The sequence below is a fragment of the Equus caballus genome, chromosome 8, assembly GCF_041296265.1.
Source record: "Equus caballus isolate H_3958 breed thoroughbred chromosome 8, TB-T2T, whole genome shotgun sequence".
Lineage (NCBI taxonomy): Eukaryota > Metazoa > Chordata > Mammalia > Perissodactyla > Equidae > Equus > Equus caballus.
Genome location: NC_091691.1, coordinates 47067196 through 47079038, shown reverse-complemented (window position 1 = coordinate 47079038; position 11843 = coordinate 47067196). Strand labels below are relative to the sequence as shown.

The following is an 11843-nucleotide window of genomic DNA, read 5'->3' as shown; positions in this document are numbered from 1 at the left end:
GTCAAGGCCCGTCACAAGTCCAGTTCGGGTTCTACTGACATGTGGAGTCAAAACGCAAACAAACCCTTCGGATGAGACACTTCCTGTCCCTCTACTTAGCGGGTTGCTGGCTCCCTGCTGGACTCCCTGGGTCCTAGGGTGTTCTGTGTTCGCTCTACCCCAGCCCACCTCCAGCCCCCAATCCTCTGCTGTCAGAAGAGTGTTGCTTTGCTCTCTCCTCCCAGGACACTCCTTTGCTTCCTGGTCTGTGCAACGTGGTCACTTTTCTCACTGGCTCGTCTCCCTCTTGCCTTTGTCACAAGTTCTCCGGGCTGTCCCACTCCCTGCACAGTCAGCCACGGCCTGTGGCTCCTCCCTACTGTCTGACTCCGTTCTCTCTGTGCCTCTGCTTCACATCCTGCTCTCCTGCCCCATCCCTCTTTCCTTCCTCAAAGCCCCCTTTGGTCCTTGGCTGCCACCCATCCTGCTGGTCCCACTAAGGGCACCCTCTCCCGGCCACACTGTCCCTGCCTCCTTTCCAGGCCTCCTTGGGATGTTAGCATTCCCACTTCACACCCACTGAACATAGATAACCGCTCTAAGCACACAGAACATCCCACAGTTTCAGTTTAACAGAAACCCCTTTGGCCTCCAGTTTGGGAAGACTCTACAATTCCCAGTCAGCTTTTGAGCTTGGGTATTTTCTGTAGCCATCTGGTCATTTAAGCCCTTAACGTCTCATTTTGGGGAGACACATTTTGCTTTGTAGGTTTCCCAGAGCTCGTGTGCCACAGCAATTTGGCCTCACCAAGCAATCCAAAAAGGTGTGCTAACTCAATCATCCCAGAAAAGATGGAGCAAGCTTTTAATTTTTTCCCTAATGCCTAAAATGATTCTCAGGAAGTGTCTCCCACAGCACTAAATCAAAGAACAAGTTCCAGCTGCTGAATAGGAACTAGGAGGAATCAAGACACAGAGGTGGGGAAGGAGGAGAAATTGATATATATTAGACAGATATATATAAAATATATTATATGTAATATTATAATATAAATATGTTATATAATATATATGTATTCCCAAATTGAAACAGTTCTTCTCTTGATTCCTGTTAAGACAAGATCTGGACTTTTGTTGTTGCCAATAGAAGTTTCCAGAGACCAGTTACTATTAAGGACCAAATATTTTGCTGGAAAACTAAAGAGGTTTTGACAAGCATTTGTCAAAGTGTGGTCCTCGTAGGACCAGATGCATCAGAATCACCGGGGGTGCCTTTTAGAAATGAAAAGCCCTGGGAATTCTAGAATCTCTGAAGGTGAGATCTAGGAATCCACATTTGCCACACGTTCCCAGGTGATTCTTCTACATTTAGAAGTTTGAGAGTCATGGCCGTGAGAGTGTTGAGGGGCCGTAATAAGCCATAGGTGGAAGGCAGTCAAAGGTTCGGAGGCCGGGAGGGCTTCTCAACCTTTAGCGTGCATATGAGCTTATTCAAGTGCAGACGCTGAGTCTGTAGGTCTAGGGGGGCACTGAGACCCTAGGGAGCCAGTGCTGCTGGTCCACAAGCCACATTTTTAGTGGTAAGGGGCTGGAGGGCACGTTTCCCTTCCGTTATCAGGGGTGGGAGTGTGTACATGATATTACTGTAGTGATAAATAGCATAGCACTTTCACATGGTTTATCTCCCCTATGAAATATAATGAGGCTATTGTTTTAACAATGATTCTAAGCCTTATATAAACAATCACTGCCCTCCCAAGCAGTCACTCTGGAGGCAACACACAAGAGCAGTTCAAAGAAAGGCTCTGATGTCAGAGTTCTGAGTTCTTCTCACAGCAGGTGCGCTTTGCCCCTCACTAGCCAAGTGAGCTTGGGCCAGCTATGAAACTCTCCCGAACTTCAGACCTTAGCTGTAAATGGGGTTGACTCCGGGTCCTTTGTGTCGGGAGGTTGTGAGGGTCACACAAGATAATGAATATAAAGTATGCACGCTATGCCTGACACAGCACACACTCAGGACGAGTCAGCTGTTAGCTCTAGTCCACGGCCTAAAGCATGCAGGGCATTCGTCTTCTGGGTCTGGCATCGAGAGCCAGTTCACACACAGGATAAGGAATCTGTCTCATTAAGACGCACCTTCACCCCAGGTTTGACACGAAACACTATCACTCGGAGCCATCCCCTGCTCAGTCACTACTGGCACCAAATGACTTCTGACATTTTCGAAGAATGAAATCCAGCCTTGTCTTAGTCTACTTGGGCTGCTATGACAAAAATACCGCAGGCTGAGTGGCTTAAACAATGAACATTTATTTCTCACAGTTGGGGAGGCTGGGAAGTCCAAGATCAAGGCGCCAGCAGATCTGTGACAGGTGAGGGCTCTCTTTTCTGGTTTACAAATGGCCGTCTTTTCATTGTGCCCTCATGTGGCAGAGAGCAAAGAGAGGTGACAAGCTCTCTTGCGTCTCTTCTTATGAGGGTACTAATCCCATCATGAGGGCTCCACCCTCATGAACTCATCACCTTCCAAAGGCCCCATCACCAAATACCGTCACACTGGGGATTAGGCTTTCAACGTGTGAATTTTGGGGAGGACACAGCATTCAGTCCATTGCTAGCCTCAAAGAGAGAAAGTGAGTAATTTCAGATTTGTTCCAGTGATGCTCTGAGTGATGTCAATGTCCATGGAGCGATTGTATGGCATCCTTCTTGACTTGCTTCCAGCCTCCCTGGGCCTCTATCCTGAGTGGCTCCCCTTGCTGTGGAGGTTACAGGTTCCTGTAGAGAGAACCCTGCATGGAAGCCACCTATTCCTTCTCTTTCTCTTCCCTCATCACCAACCCAGGACAGGGATTTTCACAGCTGTGGCTCATGCCTGGCATGTCCCAAAGTAGACGCTCCCAAAAAATGGCTGCTAAACTCAATCCACACATTCCTTTGGCCAGGCACTGTGCTGAATGCTGGGGGAATGGTAGTGAGGAAATAGACATGGTAACCATCTTCCTGGAGCTCACAGGCTAGCAGAGAAGACAGATAGTCAAAGAGCAGCATAACTTTGACAAGTCCTACAGAGGAGGGTTCATGGTGTGTCGATGAACATATGGTTGAGGGCTTTGACCAGGACAAAGAAATTAGGGAAGAGGAAGTGATGCTTGAGCAGAGATAAGAAGAATAAATAGCAGTTAATTGAGCAAGAGGGGAGGGAAGAGCTCTTCTAGGGTGAGAGCATATGCAAAAGCCCAACATCAGGAGGGAGTGTGGGGTGTGGTTCTGGATGAGACCAGAGAGATAGCAGGGTCAGTGTATTAGTCAGGGCTCTCCAGAGAAACAAAGCCAGTAGGAAGGATGGATGGATAGATAGAAAGATAGATAGATAGATAATTGGTATTATAAGGAATTAGCTCACATGACCATGGAGGCTAAGAAGTCCCCAGATCTGCAGTTGGTAAGCTGGAGAGCCAGGAGAGCTGATGGTATATTTTTAGTCCAAGTTCAAAGGCCTGAGAACCAGGAGAGTTGAAGGTGTAAGTTCTAGTCTGAAACCCAGCAGGCTCAAGACCCAAGAGGAGCAGATGTCTGAATTTGAGTCTGAAGGCAGGAAAAGAGCAATGTTCCAGCTCAGTCAGGCAGGAGAAGTTTCCTCTTACTTAGCCTTTTCATTCTGTTCAGGTCTTCAACTGATTGGATGAGACCCCCACACACAAATCAGGGAGGGCCATATGATTTACTCAGTCTGCTACTTCAGATGTTAATCTCATCCAGAAACATCTCACAGACATGCCCAGAATTATGTTTTAGTCAAATATCTGGGCGCCTTATGGCCCTGTCCAGCTGGCATACAAAACTAACCATCACAGTATGGAGTTTTCACTGGAACGTGGGACTACATTTCCTCTTGCATCCAGGTGTGGCCAAGTGTATTAATTTCCTGCGGCTGCTGTAACAAAGTACCACAAACCGAGTGACTCAAACAACATAAATTTATTCTCTCATAGTTCTGGAGATTAGAAGTCCACAGTCAAGGTTAGTTCCTACTGGAGGCTCTGAGAGCGAACTTATTCCACATTTCACTCCAAGCTTCTGGTGGTTGCTGGCAATTCTTGGTGTTCCTTGGCTTGTAGATGGACCACTCTAGTCTCTGCTCTGTCTTCACATAGCATTCTCCCTGCGTCTCTGTGTCTTCACATGGACATCTTCTCCCTGTGTGTATCTGTGTGCCCAAATTTCCTTCATCTTATAAGGACACCAATCATGTGATTAGGGCCCACCCTAATCCAATATGATCTCATCTTAACCTGATCACATCTACAAAGACCCTATTTCCAAATAAGGTCACATTCATAGATACTTGCAATTAGGACTTAAACACATCTGTTTATTGGAGGGTTGGGGGAGTGCCAATTCAACCCTAGACTGGTTTGTTTGGGGTTTTTTTTGTCAATGGAACATGAGTAGAAGTGATGTGTGTCATCTCCCAGGCCAAAGCTTTTAAAAACCAGGTGTAGCTTCTATACTCTCCTTTTTCCTATTGAAGGATTTCTGGACATGCAGCCCCAAAATATGCTGCTTTGGTATGTTGATTATTTTGAGCTGAAGGCACTTGAAAATAGCAAACGCAGGGAGAGGCTGTCTCTGAACTCCTCTTATCTGCCTAAAGACAGATCCTCTAAAAGGAACTCAATTGTCATTAACCAGGCTGCCCCGCACCCCCACCCCGGCCCCAGGAGTTTCATCAACCAGGGAAGATTGACCCTAACACAGAAGACTAGAAACCAACTCTACACCCAGACAAACTGTCACAAACTGTCACACTTCACATCTATTCTTTTCCTAAAATTCATTAACTCTCTCCTAAGTTGCCTGCATCTCCCCTCCCCTTCCCCTAATAATATATAAGCTCTCAATTCTCACCATATTTATTTTTTTGGTATTCACTTTTTTTCCTGTAATTCCCCATGTACATAATATTAAAAATTAATAAATTTGTATACTTTTTCTCCTGTTAATTGGCCTGTTGTCAGTTTATTTCATAGACTGAGCTATTGAAGCCAGGGGTGGTTGAAGGAAAGTCTTTCTTTCCTCCCCTACACTCTCCACTGGATAAATGCAGAGGACTCTGAAGACATAGGAGGCGGCAGAGCCACAAGATGGAAGGAGCCTGGACCTTTCATTCACCATGTGGAGAGAAACAACCAGCTGATCAGGAACTCACACTTTGCACTCTTAGATCAGTGAGAAATAACCTTTAAATGTGTTAAGCCCTTGAGATTTGGGGGTTTGTTTCTCACAGTGCTAACGTTGCCTTATCTTCTACAGAAATCTTGACTTGAAATGCCTTGAAGACATTCAGAGGAGACGTCATATAGACTTTTGTATATGTGGGTCCAGAGCTCCAAAAAAAGGTTGGGCTGGAGACATAAATTTATAAAGTATCTGTGCAGAGGTGGTAGCTAAAGCTATGAGAATACATGGCACTGCCACAGGAGAAGGTATGAAGGGAAAGGGGAGAAGTCTTAGGACCAAGTCTGGTGAGACAATAATACTTAATAACAGGATGGAATAGAACGAGTCTGCAAAGAAGAGAAAGAGAAAGTGATGATACAGGCAGTGGGACAACTGGGAGAGTGTGGGGTCATGGATGCCAAGGAGCTAGAGACTGACAGCCCTGAGAGGCCATGTGAGATGAGGCCTGAAAAGTTTCAACTGGATTTAAAGACAGGGACGCCATGGAGGACCTTAATGAACACTGTTTTAGAAAGAGCCCGAAGTCAGGTTGGAGGGCTGAGGAATGAGTAGGAGGAGAGGAAATGAGGTCAGCAAGCAGAGAAATTATTTTGAGTTGTTTAGTGGTGAAGGGGAGGAAGGAGCTGGGTCAGAAGCTCGAAGCTGAGAACCAAAACCTTCTAACCCCCGCACTCAGCCTGGACATAGAGAAGTGAAACCACACCTTACTGCCCACAGTAGCACGCCCTTCTCTCCCACTGTCTATATTAGCATTTCTTTTCTCTTTTGGGACTGTCCTCCCAAGCAAATAGTGCAATTGTTTGCTACAGAAACTTCCCCAAAGACCCATCAACTCTTCAATGAAAAACATCTACAGTTTGTACCTGAAGATTCTTTGAATCTCTCACTTTGCTATCTCTGCCAATCCTGGACTGTGGTATCATGATTGTTACTCCAGCCTCAATCCCCACACTGAAAGACCCACCTCTAACCAAACCTCCAATTCTGGGTGAACTCTGACCTTGTCTTCCCCTCTCTGAATACCAAGCTTTGCTGTTCTCCCCACCACCTGCTGCGATGAGCCCCAACGCGCTCGGCTTTGTCTCATCAATAGGGGTGCTGGGAATATGTGGGGAGCCAGCTTATGACAACATGGATCAAGAAAGAAGTCAAGTTTGGCATTTTTTGGTTTTGCTTTGCTGTAGTTGGTAAATGGGAAAGACTTGAGGGTACTCAAAGCCAGTTGAGAGGGAAAGGTCAAATAAGCAGAAGAGAGATGTGGTCAGGTTCCTGAGAAGGCAGGAGGAGCTGGAATCAAAATAAGCATCAGTAGAAGGATTCACGATAAATTGGAGAGGAAGTACTCCTCAATTGTAAAGAGAAGGGACAGGAGTGCCAACACGAGCAGGTTCATACGTATGAGACTGGGAAGGAGAAGGAGTTCTCATCTGACAGCATCTATTTTCTCTTTAAGAGGCGAAGCCCATCTAAATGGGAGATAAAAGGGGAAAGGGCTTGAAGAGAGAGAAAAGTGTTTGGAATAGTTGTGGAGATTGGCAAAGTGAACCGGCCTGAGAAATTATCATTTCCATAAATACTGAGAGCCGTTTGAGATTGGTGCTCAGGAACATCCAGAGAATGCAATCTGCCCTGTTCTGTGACTTCCTGAATGAAGGAATGAGCACTTCTGGGGTGACTGCATGCTCCACACTCACTTGGGTATGTAAGTGCTAATAGATTTTAAAGTCACTTTACCGCTAGGTCACATTCCCTTTACTTGGACTCCTGAAGTCTCTTGATGCAGAAAGCCAACCACTGTGGAAAGCCATCCTGGACGATACTAAGGATAGCAGTAACATTTATGGCTTATTATGTGCTGGGTCCTGAGCTAGGCACCATACATACATATATGGTCTATATAAGTTATACATACACAGACATACGTACATACATATATATATATGTATGAATATATACACACGCACACACATATCATGCACATATATATAACTTTTTCCCATGCAATTATTTCCACAAACCTATGAGGGGTTTAAACTACCTTTCCCATTTTAAAGACAGGAGAACGGGGACTCAGCGGGTTCCTTACCTCCAGCCCAGAGCCATGAGCCCAGGCTGTGCCCACCCCAGGAGAGTTGTGGACCTGCCTGACCCGAGTGAACTAGGAAAGACCATGGAGGAAACGGAGGTAAGGAATTCTTGATAAAGAATCACCTTTGCCACACAATGAAAACAAATTCCATGCCTTAGGACAGGGTGGAATTCACTGTCTGGTGCTCCCGCTGGGGGCAAAGTTGATCAAAGGCAACCTGAGAGTCCCCAGGGGCGTCCCACACCTGAGGACAAGCCACAGTCCTCCCCTCTCTGCCACTTCCCCTTCTCCCCACGCACTTCCCCCATCCCCTTGGGTATCTACAGTCTCTGAAGCATCTTTGAGGTGCCCTCCCCCCCTCAAGGGCCACTGCTTCCCCACCCACTGGCCCCAAGGTGCCATCCCCAGTGTGCCAAAGGGCCAGGGCAGCGCTGTGTGCTCAAAGAAGTGAGAGGAAAATCAAACAAGTGAGAGGAAAAACGCCTCTCTCCCTCTCAGTTTCACCTTTGATCCCACACCTCACGGCCCCCAAGGGCCTCTTGAAAACCTTCTTTGACTTATGCCTGGAGCAGCCCTCTCACCCCCGGCCTTAAAACCATGAGTCCCTGGGGCAGGTGTGTGAGTGTGAGTGTGTAAGAGAGCAAGTGTGTGAGTGTGTGAGAGAGTGTGTATGTGAACAAGTGTATGTGTGTGTATGTGTAAGTATGTGTAGGGTACGGGAGGGCAATAGTGAATGGAAACTTAGCAATATTGTGCATTCTCCTCATCATCTCCTTTACCTCATCAACTGTGCAAACAGGCTGCCTGCAGACCTCAGGCTCCACCAGATTGTTCTGGCCCCACAGGACTGGTCTGATTCCAACTTACCTCAAGCCAGGGCCTCTGCTGTTGAAACAATACTTATTTGTCAAGCTTTTGACCTAAAACTGGGTGGGGCTTCTTGGAGCTATTCCAGGAATATGACCCCCATCCTCTAGGGGTTGATGAGACAGACCTGAGGCCCATGGTGACCTCAGTGCACCACGGCGTCCCCATCCAACGGGAGCTGGAGCAAGCTGGTAGTGCGGAATGCGTAGCCAGAACAGCTGGACTCAAAAGGCAGAAAGGAAAATGCAGGGTGGGGGTGTCCTCACAGCCTCTGTTCGAGAACTTGGTCAGGAAGGGGAATTTGTTCTGTTTTGTTTGGAGATTTGATGGGGACAGGGACATCCATACCCCAAGGCCAAGGTCAGGAAGTCCACCTCTTCCAGGGGATCAAAGGAAGGCGGGTGGGTTTTAAAGAAACTGCATATCTCTGGTCGGTTGCTTTTCAGATGTCTAAAAACAAAAGTTTTGGTAAGAATAAAGGGCTGAGAGACACGAAAGGACAAATATATGCTTTCAACTATATAAGGTGCCTAGAATAGGCAGATCCGGGGGCCGGAGAGAGGAAGGAATGGGGAGTTATTGTCCAATGGGTGCAGAGTTTTCATTTGGGATGATGAAAAAGTTCCAGAAATAGATAGTGGTGATGGTTGTACAACATTGTGAGTGCACTTAATGCCACTGAACTGTACACTTAAAAATGGTTAAAGTGGTAAATTGCATGTTAGATGTATTTTACCACAATTAAATAAACAAAGAAAGGGCTGAGGGGGCAAGAGAAGCTGTGTGGGAGAACAAAAGGTCCAGGGCAGGGTGGGGCCCGGACTGCGGAGGAGAACATTCCAGCCGGGGACTCCAGAGTGCAGCGTGCTGTGGTGCTGATATTTCAGAGCTCTTCAGCCTGCTGTTAATAGCTCGCTCCCAGTGTGTTCACTTGAAGTGATTTGGAAAATAGGACTTAATTGTTCCCCAGCTGGCACCTACCGCTAAGGCAACCTCAGTACCAGCCAGTCTTTCTGCCGAATGCGCCATCCCTCCCTCGCCTCTTGGTTGCTGCCTGGTGACTGCGGGACCCACACAGTCAGCCGCGGCTCCATTCCTTACCTCCTCTTTTCCGGGAGGCAGCCAAAGAGATAGTGCTCTCCCTCACTGATACCATGAGAACCATAAAACATGGGCCCTGCAGGACCCAAGGAGCTCAGGGCACGGGGTCTTTGAAAAGGTCCTTCTGCTCTGCTTGTCAGACCTTTTCTTCTTCTCTGTACCTGTCATCTATTGACACAATAGTGCTGCAGATCAAACCACCCCAAATCATAGTGCTGTAAACTAACAGATATTTATTATTTCTCATGAGCCTTGGGGTCGGCTGGGCAGTTCTGCTGACCTAAGCCGAGCTCAGCTGATCTCGACCAACCTTACTTATGTGTCTGCAGTCACTTGAGAGTGGGCTGGTCTAGGATGGCCTCAGCTGGGAGCACTTACTCTGCTCTATGTGGTCGGTCTCTCATCCTCAGCAGGCTAGTCCAGGCTTCTTCTCATGGCGGAAGCTGTCAAAACGTGCACCAGACATAGTTAAACAGGCAAGGAAAACTCTGCTCAAGACTATTGCAATAGAGGTCAAGACTATTGTAATAGGGGACAGAGAGTGAACTCAACTCTGAATACAACAGAGGGAACTGGAAATTTATAGCCAATGGGCAGGATGAGGGAGTCAGTGGATGGAAAAATACCAAGAGGAACTTGGTTAGGTATCAAGGGTTGGGGGGATTCTTGCTAAACTGGCTTGGCAGGATTCTTGCTGAGCAGCCAAGGACAAGGGCTAGTCAAGAAGAGGGCTCAGAGGAGAAGTCCAAGAAAGCAAGGAAGGAGATGCGTACAAGGCTTCTTAAGGCCTTAGCTCAAAATTGGCAGTGTCACTTCCACCACATTTATTAGCCAAAACAAGATACAAGGCTGACCTAGATCCAAACAATGGGGAAATGGCTCCATCACATTGCAAATGCCACGGGCCCAGGAAGGGCAGAACACTGGGGCCATCTTTGTAACTGATCCTTACTCTCTTCTTGGGAAGACCCTCTTCCACTCACCAAGACCCTATGGCAGAATGTAAAGACCCCCACCCTCTCTGTGTCCTGACTTAGCTGGTAAACTGGCTGAGCATGGAATGCTTAACTGCACTGGAAGGTGCCAGAATTGGAATGCAGACAACCTAGGGACTCATGTACTGATGAGGTTCTCAAGGCCAAAAGAAGGCAAAGAAAATAAGATGGGAACCTAATGAACACAATGTGTAAGTCAGAGACTTGGTCTTAGAAAAAACAAAAGTCTGGTCGTCAGAAGTAAGTAGAGCGTCACACCAGGACTAGAACAGGAATTTTATAGAAAATGTAGTCATAATACTAATAATGGCCACCATTCCTTGGGCATCCAACATGTGCTAGGCATTGTGCTAAATGCTATACATTTCATCATGCTTTGTCTTTAAAACAGGCCAGGTATTATAACTCCCATTTTTATTGTTAAAGAAATTAAGACTCAGGAGTCCAAGACCACAGACCTGGTCAGGGTAGAGAATTTAAAATCCATTCAGGTCAACACTCACTGAACACCTTGTATGTGCAGGCTCTGTGCAAGGCATGGAGAAAATGAAGATATAACAGACATGGACCCTGCCTTTAAAGAGCTTACGATGCAGAGGGGAGGGCAGACAAGTAGAAAGGTCATTTCTATGCTGAGGGACAACTGCGTGTATAAACAGGACACAGGAAGGGCGCTCAATCAGGTCTGTCTCATGGCAAACTATTAGTACATGCCTCTCCCACTGCACCATACTGGCTCCTTGGAGGCTGTTTCTCGTAGGGTTGCCTTTGGCTGCTAGTAATAGACACTATAAATATCAAAGGAGAACTTTATTATTTTCCCTCACTTACAGTAGTTGGAGGTGGGTAGCCCGTGGCTGGCATGGTGGCCCCACTGTCTCATCAGAGACCCCGGCTCCTTCTAGCTTCTGCTCCACTCTCCTAAGACCACAGCTTCCAACTTTGAGGTTGTCTCAGGTCTCAAGAGGGATGCTAGAACTCCAGCTAACATGTCCTCAATCTAGGCAAGAAGCAAGAGGAAGGCAGAAGATCTACCTATCTGAGCTCTTTTAAGGAACTGTCCCCGAAGTCTTAGCCATTGACTGCTGTTTACATTTCCTTGGCTGGAACCTAGTCAAAATAGCTGCGTGGGCTACAAGGGAGGCTGGGAATGTATCTGTTAGCTGTATACACAGCCCCTCAAATAAAACTGATTTCTATTATTAAGTGTTATGGCTTGACTTGTGTCCCCCCACAAAAAAGATGTTGGAGTCCTTACCCCCAGTACCTTAGTATGTGACCTTATTTGGAGATAGGGTCCTTACAGAGATAATCAAGTTAAAATGAGGTCATTAGGGTGTGCCCTAATCCAATACGTCTGCTGTCTTTATAAAAATGGGGAATTTGGACACTGAGACGAATAAGAGGGGAGACCATGTGAAGAGACACAAGGAGCAGAGGCCTGGAACAGATCTCTCCCTCTCAACCCTCAGAAGGAATCAACTTGGCCAACACCTTGGTTTCAGACTTCCAGCCTCCAGAACTATGAGATGTTTGACACACAGCCTGTGGTCCTTTGTTACGGCAGC

At 46.9% G+C, this 11843-nt stretch overlaps 1 long non-coding RNA gene across 1 annotated transcript; it reads right to left on the bottom strand.

Annotated features, from left to right (window-relative positions):
• Positions 1 to 2273: 2273 nt before the first annotated feature.
• On the bottom strand, positions 2274 to 11269 carry LOC138925373 (uncharacterized). Its single transcript, XR_011441438.1, has 2 exons — positions 11107 to 11269; positions 2274 to 9723 (listed from the first exon to the last, which is right to left on the bottom strand). It is a non-coding gene; the product is annotated as an uncharacterized lncRNA (long non-coding RNA).
• Between the last annotated feature and the right edge of the window lie 574 nt (positions 11270 to 11843).